Source organism: Trichosurus vulpecula, chromosome 9, assembly GCF_011100635.1.
Source record: "Trichosurus vulpecula isolate mTriVul1 chromosome 9, mTriVul1.pri, whole genome shotgun sequence".
NCBI lineage: Eukaryota > Metazoa > Chordata > Mammalia > Diprotodontia > Phalangeridae > Trichosurus > Trichosurus vulpecula.
Genome location: NC_050581.1, coordinates 170,406,252 through 170,421,480, shown reverse-complemented (window position 1 = coordinate 170,421,480; position 15,229 = coordinate 170,406,252). Strand labels below are relative to the sequence as shown.

At 41.9% G+C, this 15,229-nt stretch overlaps 1 protein-coding gene across 4 annotated transcripts in view; it reads right to left on the bottom strand.

Annotated features, from left to right (window-relative positions):
* Positions 1-14,987, bottom strand: part of FOXP1 (forkhead box P1) — a 684,912-nt gene extending 669,925 nt beyond the window's left edge. For 2 of the 4 annotated variants that reach the window (XM_036737503.1, XM_036737504.1), the window contains exon 1: positions 14,789-14,987. The gene's annotated coding sequence lies outside the window, so the exon portion shown is untranslated. The remainder of the gene's footprint in view (positions 1-14,788) is intronic. The other 2 variants (XM_036737498.1, XM_036737502.1) reach the window with 1 other exon arrangement.
* Between the last annotated feature and the right edge of the window lie 242 nt (positions 14,988-15,229).

The window sequence follows — 15,229 nt, the reverse complement described above, 5'->3', positions numbered from 1 at the left end:
CATACTCCCATGGCTTACACTCTTCTGAAATAATACAACATATAGATAAATGACATAATACTTTGGGGAGGAAGCAATGAAAGGAGAGACAGCTAACATGTAGGGACATCAGGAAATGCTTCCCATGAGAGATGAGAGATCAGCCGAGCCTTGAAAGAAGCTAACTTGTTGGGGAGTTTTTTTTTTTAATTTTTCTTTAAAGACACAAGCTTTGGCATCAGGGTAGAAGTTCCTGAAGTGTGAGAAATGATGGGAAATTTATAAATGTATGCATATAGCTCCAGCAAATCTTGCAAACAAGGATGCATTAATCTCTGCTCACTCATCGACTGGTAAACAAACTATGTTCCTGAAGGGCCCATTACCATTTCCGGCCTTTCACTCCTTTAGACCTGAGGAAGAGGAGTTCTGAAGGATTCTTTATGAGCATACTGAAAGCTGCCACTATAGCTCCCTGTCTCCATGAACCTTGGCCTTTGACTCCTGAGGAGCTGCAGCTCACCCGGTCAGTGAACATGACCAGTCCTGTTCCTCTAACTGGTCCAGGTATACTGAAACAGGAAGGAACTGAACACAGATGGTCATCATACTATCATCTCAGCACAAGGAGGCCGTTGGAGAAGAGAACACTCTATGGGCAACGTTATAGGGAAATAAATTTAACAGCCTTTCACCAAATCCAAATCTTGGCATGGAAAACATTTTTTTTTTAAAAAAAGGAGAGAGATTATCTTCATTTTAGCCCCTAGGGGACTTCTGCCAAGATCACTAAGTTTGATCCAATTGGCCAAACCTGCTAAAGTGAGGTCCAATACTAATACGGCAAGATCGGTTACTGCTAATAACTGGCATAAAGGGATAGCTGAAATTTTCCTAGCACTCTGAAGTTTGCAAATTGCTTTCCAAAAAAGCATCATTTGAACCTCACGGTGAACCTATGTGGAAGGAGGGGCAAGAAGGTTCAGAGGGGTCAAACAAAAGTGAAATGAGACAATCAAGTGTTTTGCAAACATTAAAGCTTAAATATAAATGCTCCCTTTTAAGTGATCTGTCCATGGTAATAAAGCTGGTAAGTGGCAGAGTGGAATCTGAACCCAGATCTTCCCAACTCCAGAGCCAGCCCTCTGACCACAGCCTGCCTGATAAGACAACCACAGAAGGAAAAAGGGAAAGGCAAACTGAAGGGAGCAGGGTGCTCCACTTTCATGTTCATGGGAATCAGATTCCCAAAGCTCTGTCTTTGGAATGATCTAGAAGTCTTCATTCTGGCTTCAGTCACACCTTTCCCTATGTCACTTAAAACTTGACAAAATAGCCTCTTTTATCCTTCAGTTCAGAGGCAGAGCTTTCTGGTCTACCCTGAGATGGACATCTTGGAGAAAGAGCAACAAGACCCTCTATTACGGTCCTTATGTTTTCACAACACTTCAAAAGATTGGAAACAAAGGCATTAAAGGCCAAATATTTTAGTTTAATAAACCAGCACCAAATACATCTTCTGCTAATTTACAAAGTCACCGATTCACAAAATGTTATAGCCAGAAGGATACTTAAAGACAATCTAAAGGTGACCTCCTCTCTGAACACTATTTTTATACATCTGGTCACTCAAACCCCATGAGTTTTAAACATCTTTCCCCAGATGACACGTTAATGACTGGGTTAGGAGAAGAACCAAAATTAAAAGGAAAAATAATCAAGTAATTACTGTGATTTTTTTTCAAACTTTTTAATGCTATGTCCAATTTAAGACCCCTGGTTAAGACAATACACTCCGGAATTTAGCAGTTTCTGGTGCTTAATAAATGCTTGTCAACTGACCGACACTGAATTTGCTTTTTAATTACAACACAGTTTTCTGTTTTGATCTGTATCATTTGTACATGTTTCAGGGAAGCACATTCTACCTTGGTAGTGTTCTTCTTGAAGGACTACGATAATACACTCTGTTTGTTAGCTGAACCTTCTAATAAAATATCAATAGAAATAACCGAGTCATTTTAGTTTGGGAAAAAAAAAACTTCCAGCTAATCAGAGACTGGCCAAGAGCAACATTCCTAGATGGCCAGAGCAAGTAACCATACTGACACAAATACATTTTCATCTTTTCTTCTAAATTATAAAAGATTAGCATTTTATTCAGCAATGAACCTTACTAAATTGAAACTCTGTACATCAGAATTAAATATGTTCTATCTGCTAAAAATGAACAGTGTATTATTTATCACTAATGTTTAATGACAAAAAAACTGATAACTTTCTCTGATTATACCACTGATTTCCTGCAGCCATGCATCACTGATTCCCTTAGTCATTAGCATTATCACAGTGCATAAACTCGGGCTTATGCAGCAAGTTGGATAACAGAGCTTGAATTTGACATATACGATTTTTAAAATATCTTCCCAGTTATATCTATGTGTATCTTTATGTATATAGATAGATATATACATGTGTATATATATATATATATATATATATATATATTACTATATAAATGCCAACCCTTAAAATGCCCATAAGTAAATCTCTATATTAAATAAGATGTTATACCATAGACTGAATTCATGTGTAAATATAAAGTACTTGCTAAAGTCCGTCAGTTAGTCAACAAGCATTTAATCACCTACTATGTGCTGGTGATACAAAGAAAAGCAGTCTCTGATCTCAAGGAGCTCATGGTCTAATGGGACACAACATGAAAACAAGTTGTACAGACAAGCCACATACAGGATAAAGCTAATCGACAGAGGGAGGGTGCTAACATTCAAGGGAATCAGGAAAGGCTTCTTATAAAGGTGACATTTGAGCTGCACCAGAATGAAGTCAAAGAAGCCAGGAGATAGAAATGAGGAGGGAGAGAAGTCCAAGCATGAGGGAGCTAGCCGGTGAAAATGTTCAGAGTGGAGAGACAGAAAGTCTTACAGTGTCTTACTCAAACTACAGCTGACCAATGCTCTAGCAAATCCATTTTTTAAAAATAATTAGTAAGTCCCAGGCAACAATTTGAAAAGATGCTAAGAAAATAGCTAGTGCCTTTCAATAAATGATTTACTTGATTTTTTTGCATTATAAGAAATTGGCATTAGGATTATCATTCTTATAAAAATGTCATAATCTAGATAAATATTTCATTTTAAAAAATTTCCTTCTGGAGCAATTACTATGTAAAACATAAAGAAATATACTTGCATTTTAAGCTGACACCATACATTCATCATACGCTGCTGTTTTTAAAAGCAAAATGCTTTTGAACCATATATGTATATATATATACGTGTATGGGTATGTGTAATTCATAGTTTCAACACATAGATATGCACATAGTTCTTAGAGGAAATAAATTATCTGAAGAATTTCTTAAGAGGCTTATTGATTGTCAAAGTTCCATGGGACCTCAGAGGTTCCTTCCAGTCCCTTCTAGACACGGTGGTTTTGGATCTTAAAAGTTTCTCCAAGAACATCAATGTGAATCTCCTTCCTTATTTAACACATGAAGAAAGGAAGGCTCAAAGAAATGTTTTGCCCAAGGTCACACAGCTAGGAAGTACCAGAGTCAGTATTTGAACCCAGGACTTTTGATATTAATCCAGTATTCTTCCCACTGCCTCTGCCTAGAAAGGCTGCACTAAATTTGAAGGCTAAGATGTATAAGTATAATAGTCTACATTTTATTGCTAAGAAAAAGTCACTGTTGCAAAAAATAACAGCAGAAATCTATTCCCAGTATGTTAATAAATCAATGTCTGTTAAGATATGATCAACCTTTTATGTAAAATTCATTTTTAATGCAGAAATGACTATATTTGCTATTTGTTAGGGGAAAGTACACTAACCTTGGATTCAGAAGACTCAGAGCTCTATAAGCCTCAGCTTCCCTAAATGTAAAACAAAGGGGGCTGAACTAAGTGGTCTATACAGCTCCTGTTTTGCTATTTAGTAATTTATTTAAAAAAAATAGCACATTTTATTTGATACAAACATTAACTCCCTTTTGCAGCAGAGGAGTGTTTTATGTAGTCCTTGAATTATTTTTAAGGGGGGGGGAAATCAGTTCATATTAACAACTTAATAACTTTATTTGATTGGGGAGGGGTGATGCTCACTGTGTGAATTTTCTGCCTCACTCTCCAAGCAGGAGTACCTGAGCCACTGTACTACACCTTCAGTATGGAGAGAAACAAAAAGGCTGGATGATTTGACAATCTAATGAGCAAAGGAAGATAACTTGCTTCTACAAGTACAAGAATTTGTTGTAAGCTTACCCAAGTTAATGCTCCTGGTTTACTGTCAACAAGCATCATACTGCAACAAAAGCCATTATTTAGAAAACAAGATGAACCCTTCCTAAACCCACAGAAAGCATTCATAACATGAGGGCTGCAACAACATGCCTGGAGGAGGCTCCAGGAGAAAACTCAGGCAGCCACGGGCCGCCTGCCTGCTGCAAAGCCCTATTTTCTCTAAAAAGCATTTTGTCCTGCATGCACTCAGTGCTTGTGGGAGCCGTACATCTCTGCTCTCACAAGGTTTAGCTGGCTAGCCACCCTTGTTAAGTTAAAAACGAGTAAACTTTCTATTTTAACATCTCAGTAATAAATCACTAAAAGATGTCTGTCACTACTTCCCTAAAGACATATAGTTAATTACTTAACCCTTCTTAATGAAATGATTAACATCCTTTCAACAAACAAGACAGTAATGATTTAACATTATACTGTTTCATTAACCAGTGACATTAATACTACTTTTCCTCATCTACTGCATCTTCTGTTTTTCCAATCATTTCCATCTTTCATTTTTAGAGAAAAGCCTTTATTTGCTGTTAGGGTAGTAAAGTGCTCTGCCATCTTCCCAAAGATCCTTTGGTTTATTTTGTTTTCTTTGGTTTTGTTTGAGATCAACTATGCTATGTAAAAACAGAGTGCTTGGAAAACTGAACAGAAACAAGAAGGCAGATATGTAGAATACTGTCAAGGCAAATGAACTGTACACAGCAATAACACACCTGTCACACAGTAGGTGATTAATAAATGCTTGTTGAATTTGTAACTGAAAAATACTCACCTGTATGTCGCATGAAAATGACACCAAGCTAATTGAAAAGTTATTAAAATGGAAATGTTTTATAACTTCAAGTCGAAAAATACTCCAAGTCAAAGTAGCAACTCAAGATGAAAAATAGGGCATTTTGGACAAACACATTTCTGCTGGATAACTTCAAAAGGCATGTTACTAATGCAGAGGAAAACTATGTCTGTACAATTTTTATTTAAATAACTCTTTTGATCTTAGTGGTTAGATCTTTAGCTGAAGCCCTGAATATTTAAACAAACCTCCTTAGCATTTTATCTTCCTTTATCACATAATCTTTTTAGATGCATTCTTCTTGCTACCCTGCTTTCTATATTTATATCTCTTAAAAACACTTTGGCACCATTGGCTAAGCTTTCTAAATCAATAATACTGCATGTCCAGTCACATAAAACTACAGAGAATTTCCCAAGATGCTCTGGGAAATCTGACTACTTTAGTTTACTGATGTGCTAACACGGTTAATCTACTAATTAATGAATAAACAGTTCTGATTAAGAAAGTGAGATGGAATACTCAGAAGAAAAAGTGTCAGAGTGCCCAAGGAAAGCCATTTGACACTAATTGATAGCTACAACCTGACAACACTCATTGGGAAACATGGATGAAACCACAATACAATATGAAAGGAAATGTCTGGATGCTAAGGGAAAACTAACAATGCTTTTACTTGTGCCAACCATCTTGTTGAACTGTGACACCTTTTTGTTCTGCCTTGCTTCTGTAGTCGAAAACACCAAGTATCTCAATTTCCTCCTTTCTTTGACCCTGAAAAGGGGCCTTATTCCTTTCCAAATTTCACCTTTTCCCAAGCAATGTTTTCGGCTGCCACTCCATCAAAACGGAGGTTTGAACAGGTGGTTCAATCCTTCTGATTTTTTGGAATCAGCTATGCAAATTCAAGTCTCTTTCCCCATAACCTCGGCCTATATCAATGTACTTACTGTCTCTAGAAAGGGAAGCCGCTCCTGTGAGAGAGCATCACTAACTCTGTGAATAAACGTGAGAAGCTGCAGCTCAATCGGCACTCTCTCCAAAGAGATGCCAGCAATGCCCTGGCAGTCTCCCGAAAACCCTTAAAATATGAGTAATAATACTACTTTGGGGCTTTTTAATCAGCCATCTTAAAGAATGATCCTAAAAATACTATAGTTTACAGAATGGAAAACTGGTACTTGGGAGGTTAACGATTTGCCAAGAGTCACATAATGAGTCAAAAGCAGGGCTAAGGGAGGGTAGAGACATCTTAGGAATCCTCTTTACTAATTTGGTGCTTTAAGTATCATTTAATATCTTGGTGTATTCAATTTAACTGGGGGAGGGGGATATAATGCTATCTCCAGATCCACTTTATGATACAAAAGCTGTCGTCCAAGGTGTTAGTATAAACTACTTTCAAACTAGGAAAGTAGAACAGACTAGAACATGTCCCAGTGAAAGAGCCATCTCCTGTAGCTGCCTGTTTGATTTGGGAGCATTGCAGGGCCAACAACAAAGGAAGCGAGTACTTGAATCAAATACAGCTCTGAATTATATTGTATGGCAAAAGGAGGTAATAATAAACAAGTCACTTGAGTCGAGTTTTAGAATTATTAACACTACTTTGAGACCGCTTCTACTAAAGACACTATTTAGAAAGGCAAATTGGCTTTTATAAGAAATTATAGACATACTATGTTACACACCAGACATATGCAAATATCTCATGACATGGGTTCCATTTTGACAGGTCTATCCAGATATCTCTGTACAGATGCTCTAGAGAGACTTGACAGTATTTCTGTCTTGAGTTTTCGTGCAGATACTTTAATATAATTTAAATAGGTTATTACTTATCAGAATATAATATACATTTTGTTTACGATTTAGTCGCTTTAAGTACTCACACCGAAGACACTCCTTTAACCCCATGACTGAGTTGAATTAAATGTGGAGACAAGACTTCCAAAGAGCTTCTACTGCCCTTTGCACTCCCAATAATCTTAAATTACTACAACTTAATTGCCATTTCAAGGCACTAAATGGAGACTTCTTTTAAAAAGCAGAACATAGAAGGCCAGAAGGCAAAAATGATTTATAACTGAACAGGTATCAGGTCTGATCAGTCTGGGCTGCCTTCACCCCTACCCCACCCCACCTCCTTCCCTTGTGTGATTGTGTAGAAAATATTTTGTCAGTTAATGTTTCATAAAAATAACTGTCCACATTGTTCAAGAGGGCCATGCACACACCTGTTGTAAGCAAGGCCGTGCATATGTTAAAAATGGGTATCTAGGGAATCAGAACCGAAAAACAAGCTGCACAGAGACTCTCCTCCCCAAGCCGCTTAGTGCAGCTTCTGATCGGGTAAAATAATAAAGGGAAATAATAGGTTCAAGGCAAACCTTGTCAATAGGAATTTGATTTCTAAAGAGCAATCACTAAAAATGCCCTTGCCACATCTGACTGTGCTGCTAATCAAAAATAACTTACTGACAGAACAAACAAGGCTATAAAACTGTTTCTCCCTGATTCCTGTACAGCTAGCTCCCTTCCACTATGCCCTCCTAGAGGAGAGCCGATGGCCACCTCTCACCCTAAGCCAAATTTAGCAGAAGGATATTAGCAATAGACGTCCAAACTGCAACATTTTCTTGAAATCAAGGAGGCCACACCATTCTTCAAACACTCTTCTTTCTGTTGGCTACCCATTACCACACCGTTGCAACATATCCTCAGAGATACTGTAACAAACTCCAGAGTCATTCAGCTCACGTGAAAACAACTGGTTATTTCAGTCAAAAGGCTGGTGTCCATGACTTTGGCAGCCTCTTTCTTCTCTAACTCAGTCAGTTAACTTTAACCAAGTCAGGTCCTATTAATTTGGAATATAAGGGCCACTTCTGCCCTAAATGGTTGCTTGGAGTGAAAAATGTAGAGTATGAGGAGGCCTGGAAGTCACTGCATTGATTACTTACAAGTAGGATGGATGCCTAATTTAGATTCTCCCAGGGCTAAACCCTATCCTGGGCTTCTTCCTCTCATTCACAGTCTGAAGGGTACTTCACCTTGTCTAACTACCTACAATAATTTAAAAAAGAAAACTCTTTTCCCCTCAAAAGACAAAATAAATTTGGTAACATACAATGATAAAGTCCTCCAGTCTCCCCCCAGGGATAATTTTACTATATCAGGCAGACCTTTACTTAAGGGTCTCTAAAAATGCAAATTATTTGCATCAGATATTAAGAAACAACACTTCATGTTTACTCATTAAAAATATTATTTATTCTGAATGAGTTTTATTAATGAAGCTATTACACTTGACAAGATGTGAAGGTAAGAAAAAGGCCTAAGCTAAAACTATTGGAAAAAAAAAACCCTACCACCTGTGCAAATCTAAGCCTGCCTTTTACACCCTTTCTCAGCCATATAAAAACATGTTGAGCTGAGTGCCTTGAAGTCGCAATTAAGTTGTAGTAATTTAAGATTATCGGGAGAGCAAAGGGCAACAAGGGCTCCTTAGAAGCCCCCTCTACCACTTAATGCTAGTCAGGCCCAAGGTTAAATGAGCTGCTTTAAATGTAAGTGCCTTAAAGTAACTGAATCATAAACAAAATTTATACTATTTTCTGACATTCTCTAATCTATTTAAATTTTATGAGCATATGTCTAAAATTGTTTTTAAAAGATAGAACTATTATTATGTCCTGTAAATATTCTGAGGTCCTCACTAAATGTAATCCACATCTTAACACACATTTTCTGTACACGTACACATACACACACACTTCCTTATGGTGAGTAACCTTTCAAAAATCACTTCGGTCTTTCCTGAGTGAAAGTAGAAACAAAAAACAGCAACAATTAGACTCTTGATGAAAAGGTAACTGAGTTCAAGAAAAGTTGGTCTCTTTGTTCTATTCGCTATTCACTCAATATCATAGGACACACCGCTGAATAAATGTTTATTTATTTCTGAGATATCAAAGTTGTACTGCTAATTCTAACATCTATGGAAAACGGGCTTATCCTCCAACCCAGCAGAAGAACACATCATTTACAAGTTATGGGTAAAAAATTTTTCACAGAAGGGGTAAAGGAAAAGCTACCCAGGAAAAGCAGGCCTGAGAGGCCCAATATTAACCAAGGTGACTTTTTGCTATTGTAGGTACAAATGATTTAACTAGAACAAGTTTATAGCTTTTAAAAAACATTACATATTACACCAAATGGCTTAATAGCATACATGCTATGTTTAACACACATTCTTAATTATACAATAAAAGGTGTATGCAATAAAAAGCTACAGACTTTGCAATAGGTTGCTCCTGATGGTTGTGAGACTGGCTTATAAAAAACTCAACAACAACATAAAGTGCTCATTGTGTGCTCTGTGCTGCTAATTAAAAGTATAACACCTAAATGACAAGACTTTTTTTTTTTTCCAATTCTTCTGTAGGTGTTTACTTATCTTGTTTCCTATTTAACATGGTATTGGTTGAGTTAACTGAAAATGACATTTTATTTAATTTTAGGATGGTTTATTGCAAGAAGAGATAAATAAAATAGTTTATGTTGCAGGACTGAAAAAAATGCAAAATCTTTTTTTTAAGTGCCCAGCAAAGTAAACAATATAAATCTTATGCTGTCAGTTTAAATTGCTGGACTTTTTTTGCATTATGTTTTGCCAAACCTGTGAAAACAAAATGCTACAGTAATTCCTGTTACTACTTCCTTTAAAAATGTAAGGCAACTACATTTCCTTGTCTACAAGCAAAGACAAGTTTCAAAGAATTTGAATAAAAGTTGCAAAGTGGCCATACTTAATGACATGCTGAGAAGTCAATATGGTATTTTTTGAAAGTTTTGCTTTGCCTTTAAAAAAAAAATTCAAGAGCTGACCAACCCCAAACTGTTTCAGCATGAAATGCTTCTGTTGAACATCACTTTTACACTGCCACATCAAATAGCCCACCTCTCCCCTAACAATACGGATCTTTTTTTCAGACTGGAGAGGAGAGAATTTTAGTAAACTCTAATTGGGGAGTGCAATTTTGGTGAAAGACAAGAATTGCACTCTGTGGTTCTGAGTAACTCAACTCATATCAGAATGCAAAGGCCCACTCTGCTATTTCTGGGAGGAGTTCAGATCACCAGAGTCCATTTTAAAAATTAACTTGTTTAGCCACTCAGAAAGCTAAAGAAATAAAAATAACGACTGAAGAGACTATAGATCTTTCTCTCCAAGTTAACCTTCAGTTGCCCAACAAAGATCAGCATTTGCAATGGTCCATTTCTGCATAAGTGAACATAGAGTCTGCCTGCCTAATGGCACGGTACAGAGCTTTCCCTGAGGCCGCCCCTGACAACGGCCCAGCAGCAGCTTTGTTTGATCTCCACTGCCTCCCTTAATCTGGGTTGTCAAGGTTCACTTGTTGAAGGCTGTTTACTTTACTTTCTCCCCCCTCCCAAAAAAGTGATTTTTTTTTCTCTCTCTCTCTCATACAATGAGTAATCCAAAGACTAAGGAGAAAGAATGCTTCCAAGGCAAGATGTTAAAGCTACAATACCTTTTTTTTTCAATGAGAGTTTAGCCGACACCTTGTGAATGGTAACTAGTTGAGTGGGGTTGTGTGTGTGTGTGTGTGTGTGTGTGTGTGTTTTGAATGCTGTGTAATTATGAGACAGTTCAAATAAAGGGACTGGGGATGGGGGGAAGGAGAATATAAATTCTATTTTTTTTTGTGACCAGGAATCCATTCTTCTTGTCCCGAACTCAAAAAAAATAATGACTAGGTCTACTCTGAGAGTTACAACTCCAGGGGAGGGAGAAAGAAAAGTCATATAACATATCTCTCACTAACAATGAAAATATCAGGTACTCTTTTTTCTCAGTTATATATCCTACCACATGACAATGAACATCTTAAGTGTTTGCATCTCCTTTTTAAACCCTGATTAAAAGTTTCAACAAAAACTGGCCACCACAATGGAAAAAAAAAATTTCAGAAGGCCACGGCCATCAGTAGGAAGTTACCCCTACTCCCAGAATCACAAAGTCCTAAATGTCATTGATGCTTTACTTATTCAGCTTCCTTGTTTAATATCAGTTATCAAGGATAGGAATCACTAAATGTAAAGTGTATATGGTCTGCATGTTCTGGATCCCTCTCTAATGAATACAGTAGGTACTGTGTGGGGTTTTGAGATATGCAGGCTTATTTCAATGGCAGTCGCAAGAAATTAAATCCTAACAGGATACCTGGAGGGGAATATCAGCTCACCTCTAATTCTCTAAAGTAGATTTCAGAAGCACAAAAATAATCAAATGCAATAGTTGTATTAATTTCATCCTTCAGTATACTGAAGGGCGTGTTTTATTTGGGGAGGGGGACAGTTTCATTTCAATCTTTTTGGTTGAGCAAAAGAAAAAATAAATTTAGTGAGATGAGCACAGACTAAATCAATATACTTTGTAATTAGCCCAGCACCGGTATTTGAACACAATGACTTGGAAATAATTAATAGTTATAAGGGGAGTGAAGGGGTAAGAAGAGGAGAGAGGAATGTCACCATATTTTATAGCAGCACTTATCCTATAGGGGCTAAACTTTGATCTCGGATCTGCTGCTTTTAAAAAAGGGAAAATTCCATTTTTAAAAAACACCTATCCTCTGAGAGATGCGCCTTTTTCTGTTTCCCTTCTCCTTATCACTAAATGAACCCAGAGTTGTAAAGTCTGGGGCTTTGGCAAGAAAGCACTCGCTCTTCCTCAACCTTGCTTTCAGCTTTCCCAACTGCATGCGCACACACACACACACACACACACACACACACACACACACAATCCTCCCCCTCCTCCTTCTCCTAGGGTCCCACAGACCTGCGATCCGAGACGCCTCAGTCTCTGCCGAGTGTCCTCCACTTACCCGGAACAGAGAGACAGGTCAGCCGAGCTCTTAGCGTGCCCACTCTGAGGTTAGCAGAGCCCGCACGACCATCTCCTCCCTAGCACCATCTGCTGCTGCTGCTGGGACTGCTTCGGCTGCGGCGACGGCGGCTGCGGCTGCTGCTGCTGTTGCTGCTGGGGCTGCCTCGGGCGCTCGCCCGTTCCTTTCCTCCTGCAGACAAACTTTCAGCTCTATGATCGGCAAGAGACCAGGGTTGCTTGCAACAAGTCTCCAGAATACAGGTTTGGGTATGGGGGGATGGGGAGAGGAAGGAAGGGGAGAAATAATGGGAGAATGTCCGAGATTGTGTGATTGTGTGTGTGTGTGTGTATGTGTGTATGTAGGAGTGAGCCCCAGAAAGAGTGGGAGACAGACACCTCAGAACTCCCTCGTAAGAGGAATCGGGATCTGGAAACAGACCCAGGCAGGGACTCTCAGAAAAGTCTCCCTCCTCTCGGCCCTGCTCTCACAAAGTTGCGACCACAACAACAACAAAAAGGGGGGAGGAATAGAAAAAAATAAGGGGGAGGGGTGGGCGAAGCAGTCTCAGGCTCAAGATCTGAAGTTTCCACCGTTTATTTAGTCCTGATTCTCTTAAGGAGTCCAGGGGAGGGGTGGGGGTGAGTGAATAGGGAGGGTGGCGGATGAGCGGAGGAGGGTTTAGACAGCAAACGAGGAGGGGGGGGGAGAGACTAGGGGGAGACTGTGATTTGGATTTCCTAGGCAGCCCGAGTCCCTGCTCCCCGACAGCTTCGGGGAAGGTGATGGAGGCGGAGACCACAACAGGTGGGCAAGGGGGTCTGCGAGGCTCGATAAATGCCCCCAAATATATATATATATATATGTGTGTGTGTGTGTGTGTGTGTGTGTGTGTATCAAAGTTTCCGCTGTTTGTTGGCGGTGTGTCTGGATGAGTGTGTGTGTGTGCATGTGTGTGTGCGCGCGCGCGCGAGTGTGTAGGGACTGAGGGAAGTGTGCGGGAGGGAGAAAGGAAGGGGGCAGGCGGAGGAGGAGGAGGAGGAAGGGGGGGGGGCAGGCTCAGCGTCCGGGAGTTTAAGCAGACTAATGACCCCGGGCAGCCGGGGCAGCCGCAGCGGCGGCGGCGGCAGCAGCAGCAACTTCAGCAGCCACTTCAGCAGCTGAGGCCGGCCGGCAGGCAGGCTGGCAGCGGGGGCAGGCGGGCAGGCCAGCCGGGAGAGAGGCAGGCAGGCAGGGCAACGCCGTGAGTGCCCGCCTGCTGCGGGTGCTTCTAGACAAGTGTCGGTCCAAAGGGATCGACCGACACGGAGAGACAGACAGACCTAGAGTGAGAAAGGGGGCGGGGGCAGTCAGGGAGGGGCGGAAAACAGACTCACAGATGGACTCAGAGGAAGGGAAAGAAGGTGAGATCCCATCTGTCTGTACAGACCGAAATAATCACCCGAGATAAAGTGGCGACGCGTGTGTATCTGATACGGGAGAGCTATCAGAACTTGAGAAATTCCCCAGATTGAGAAAGCGCGCACACGCACACACACACACACACACACACACACAATCACAGCTGGGAGTGTAGACGAAACAGGCGAGTCTAGTTCACAGGGTCATTACAAAGTGTTGCGAGAAAGGGTTGAGGCTGGCCAGCCTCCCAGCTGTTTGAGTGTGCTTATATGTGTGTCAATGTGGTTGTGTCTCTGGATTCGGTATAAAAGTAGCTGGGAAGAGTGTGAGTGTGCGTGCGCACACTTGGGAGCGTGAGGGGAATGTTTTCGCTGAAATGCGTGTGTGAGAGTGCACGAGTCTCTCAGTGGGTGCCCCTTGTGGGGTACCCGCGGCCTGTCTGCTGGAGCCCACGAGGTAGGTGGGACTAAGAGGGGGCAGACCCAGGAAGGAAAAAAAAAGTTTCTTAAAGTCCTAAGTGAAGGTGCTTGAGTGGTCGCGCCCCCGCCTCCCCGCCGGGTCACTGTCAGCAGAGCGAGTCTGCCCCACACAGACATCCACCACCACCCCCAACGAGGCCCGAGGCCTGACCGACCCCTGGGAACTGGAGCAGCCCCCTCAGTCCCTCCAGACCTTCGCTCCTCCCTCCCTCCCGTTTCCCTCCCTCTTCGCTCAGCTCAGCGCCCACAACCACTTTCCATTCAACTGGCAACAGTATCGACTCCAACTCCGGGAATCTAAAGTTACACTACGCTTTTATTTGTTTATTTCACCGAAGCTACTGTGTCCACTGGCCAGAGCCCGAGACGTAAGGGAGGGGGGAATGGAGGGGTGTAGGGAGGCTGGAGGTGGAGAGAGAGCCGGGAGGGCGAGGAGGTGCGGGGCTGGGGGGAACGGGAGAGCGAGCCCCGGGAGCGGGGTGACCGCCGCCACCAAGCTGCGAGCCTAGCCTCGCCTCTCCTCGCCGCGCCCGGCCCGCCACCGAGAAGCTTTGGATCACACTTATGCAAATATAGAGACAGATGCAAGAGCATCACAAACAGCGGACCACCCCCCATCTTCACCCAGCGGCCCTCCCCCCCGAACCCCCTAAGAGACAGAGACTGAGGGAAAGGAGGAAGGCAGAAGAGAGAGGGAGACACACGTGGAGGCTGAACGTGAAAAAAAAAAAAGTAGTTGGGGGGGGTTGCTCTTTCTCCCTCTCTCTCTCTCTCTCTTTTTTTTTTTTTTTTACTGTTTTGGTTCTTGGGGGGGGTTTGTTGTTGTTGTTGTTGTTTTAAGTGGAGAAAACAAGCAGGAGACGGCTGGAAAAGTGGAGCAAAAATGGAAAAATACAAACTCACCCGCTGCAAACGGTCTCTCGGTGCAAACTAAGGTGTTTTCTGTCCTTTACACACGTACGCTCGCCCTCGCGCGCACACCCGCGTGCACACCCGCGCGCACACACGCACACACTCATAGGCGAGGGCTTGTGTCGCTGCTGCATGCAACAGCCACACAATAAATAACAATAGATTCCTCCGCTCCGGACTAGCTTCCAGGAGAGGCTGAGGCTCCGGATCCGGCTCCGGCTCCGGCTCCGGCTCCAGCTCTGGCTCCAGCTCTCCCTCGGCAGCGGCGTTGGCGACTGCAGCAGCAGCAGCAGCAGCCTCAGCCCCAGCAGCCCCAACAGAGGCTTCGGCGGTGGCGGTGGTGGCGGCGGTGGCGGTGGCGGCGGCGGCGGCGGCGGGGAGGAGATGGGAAGCGCCAGGCCAGGTTGCACCCCCCCTCCCCCACCCGCAAAC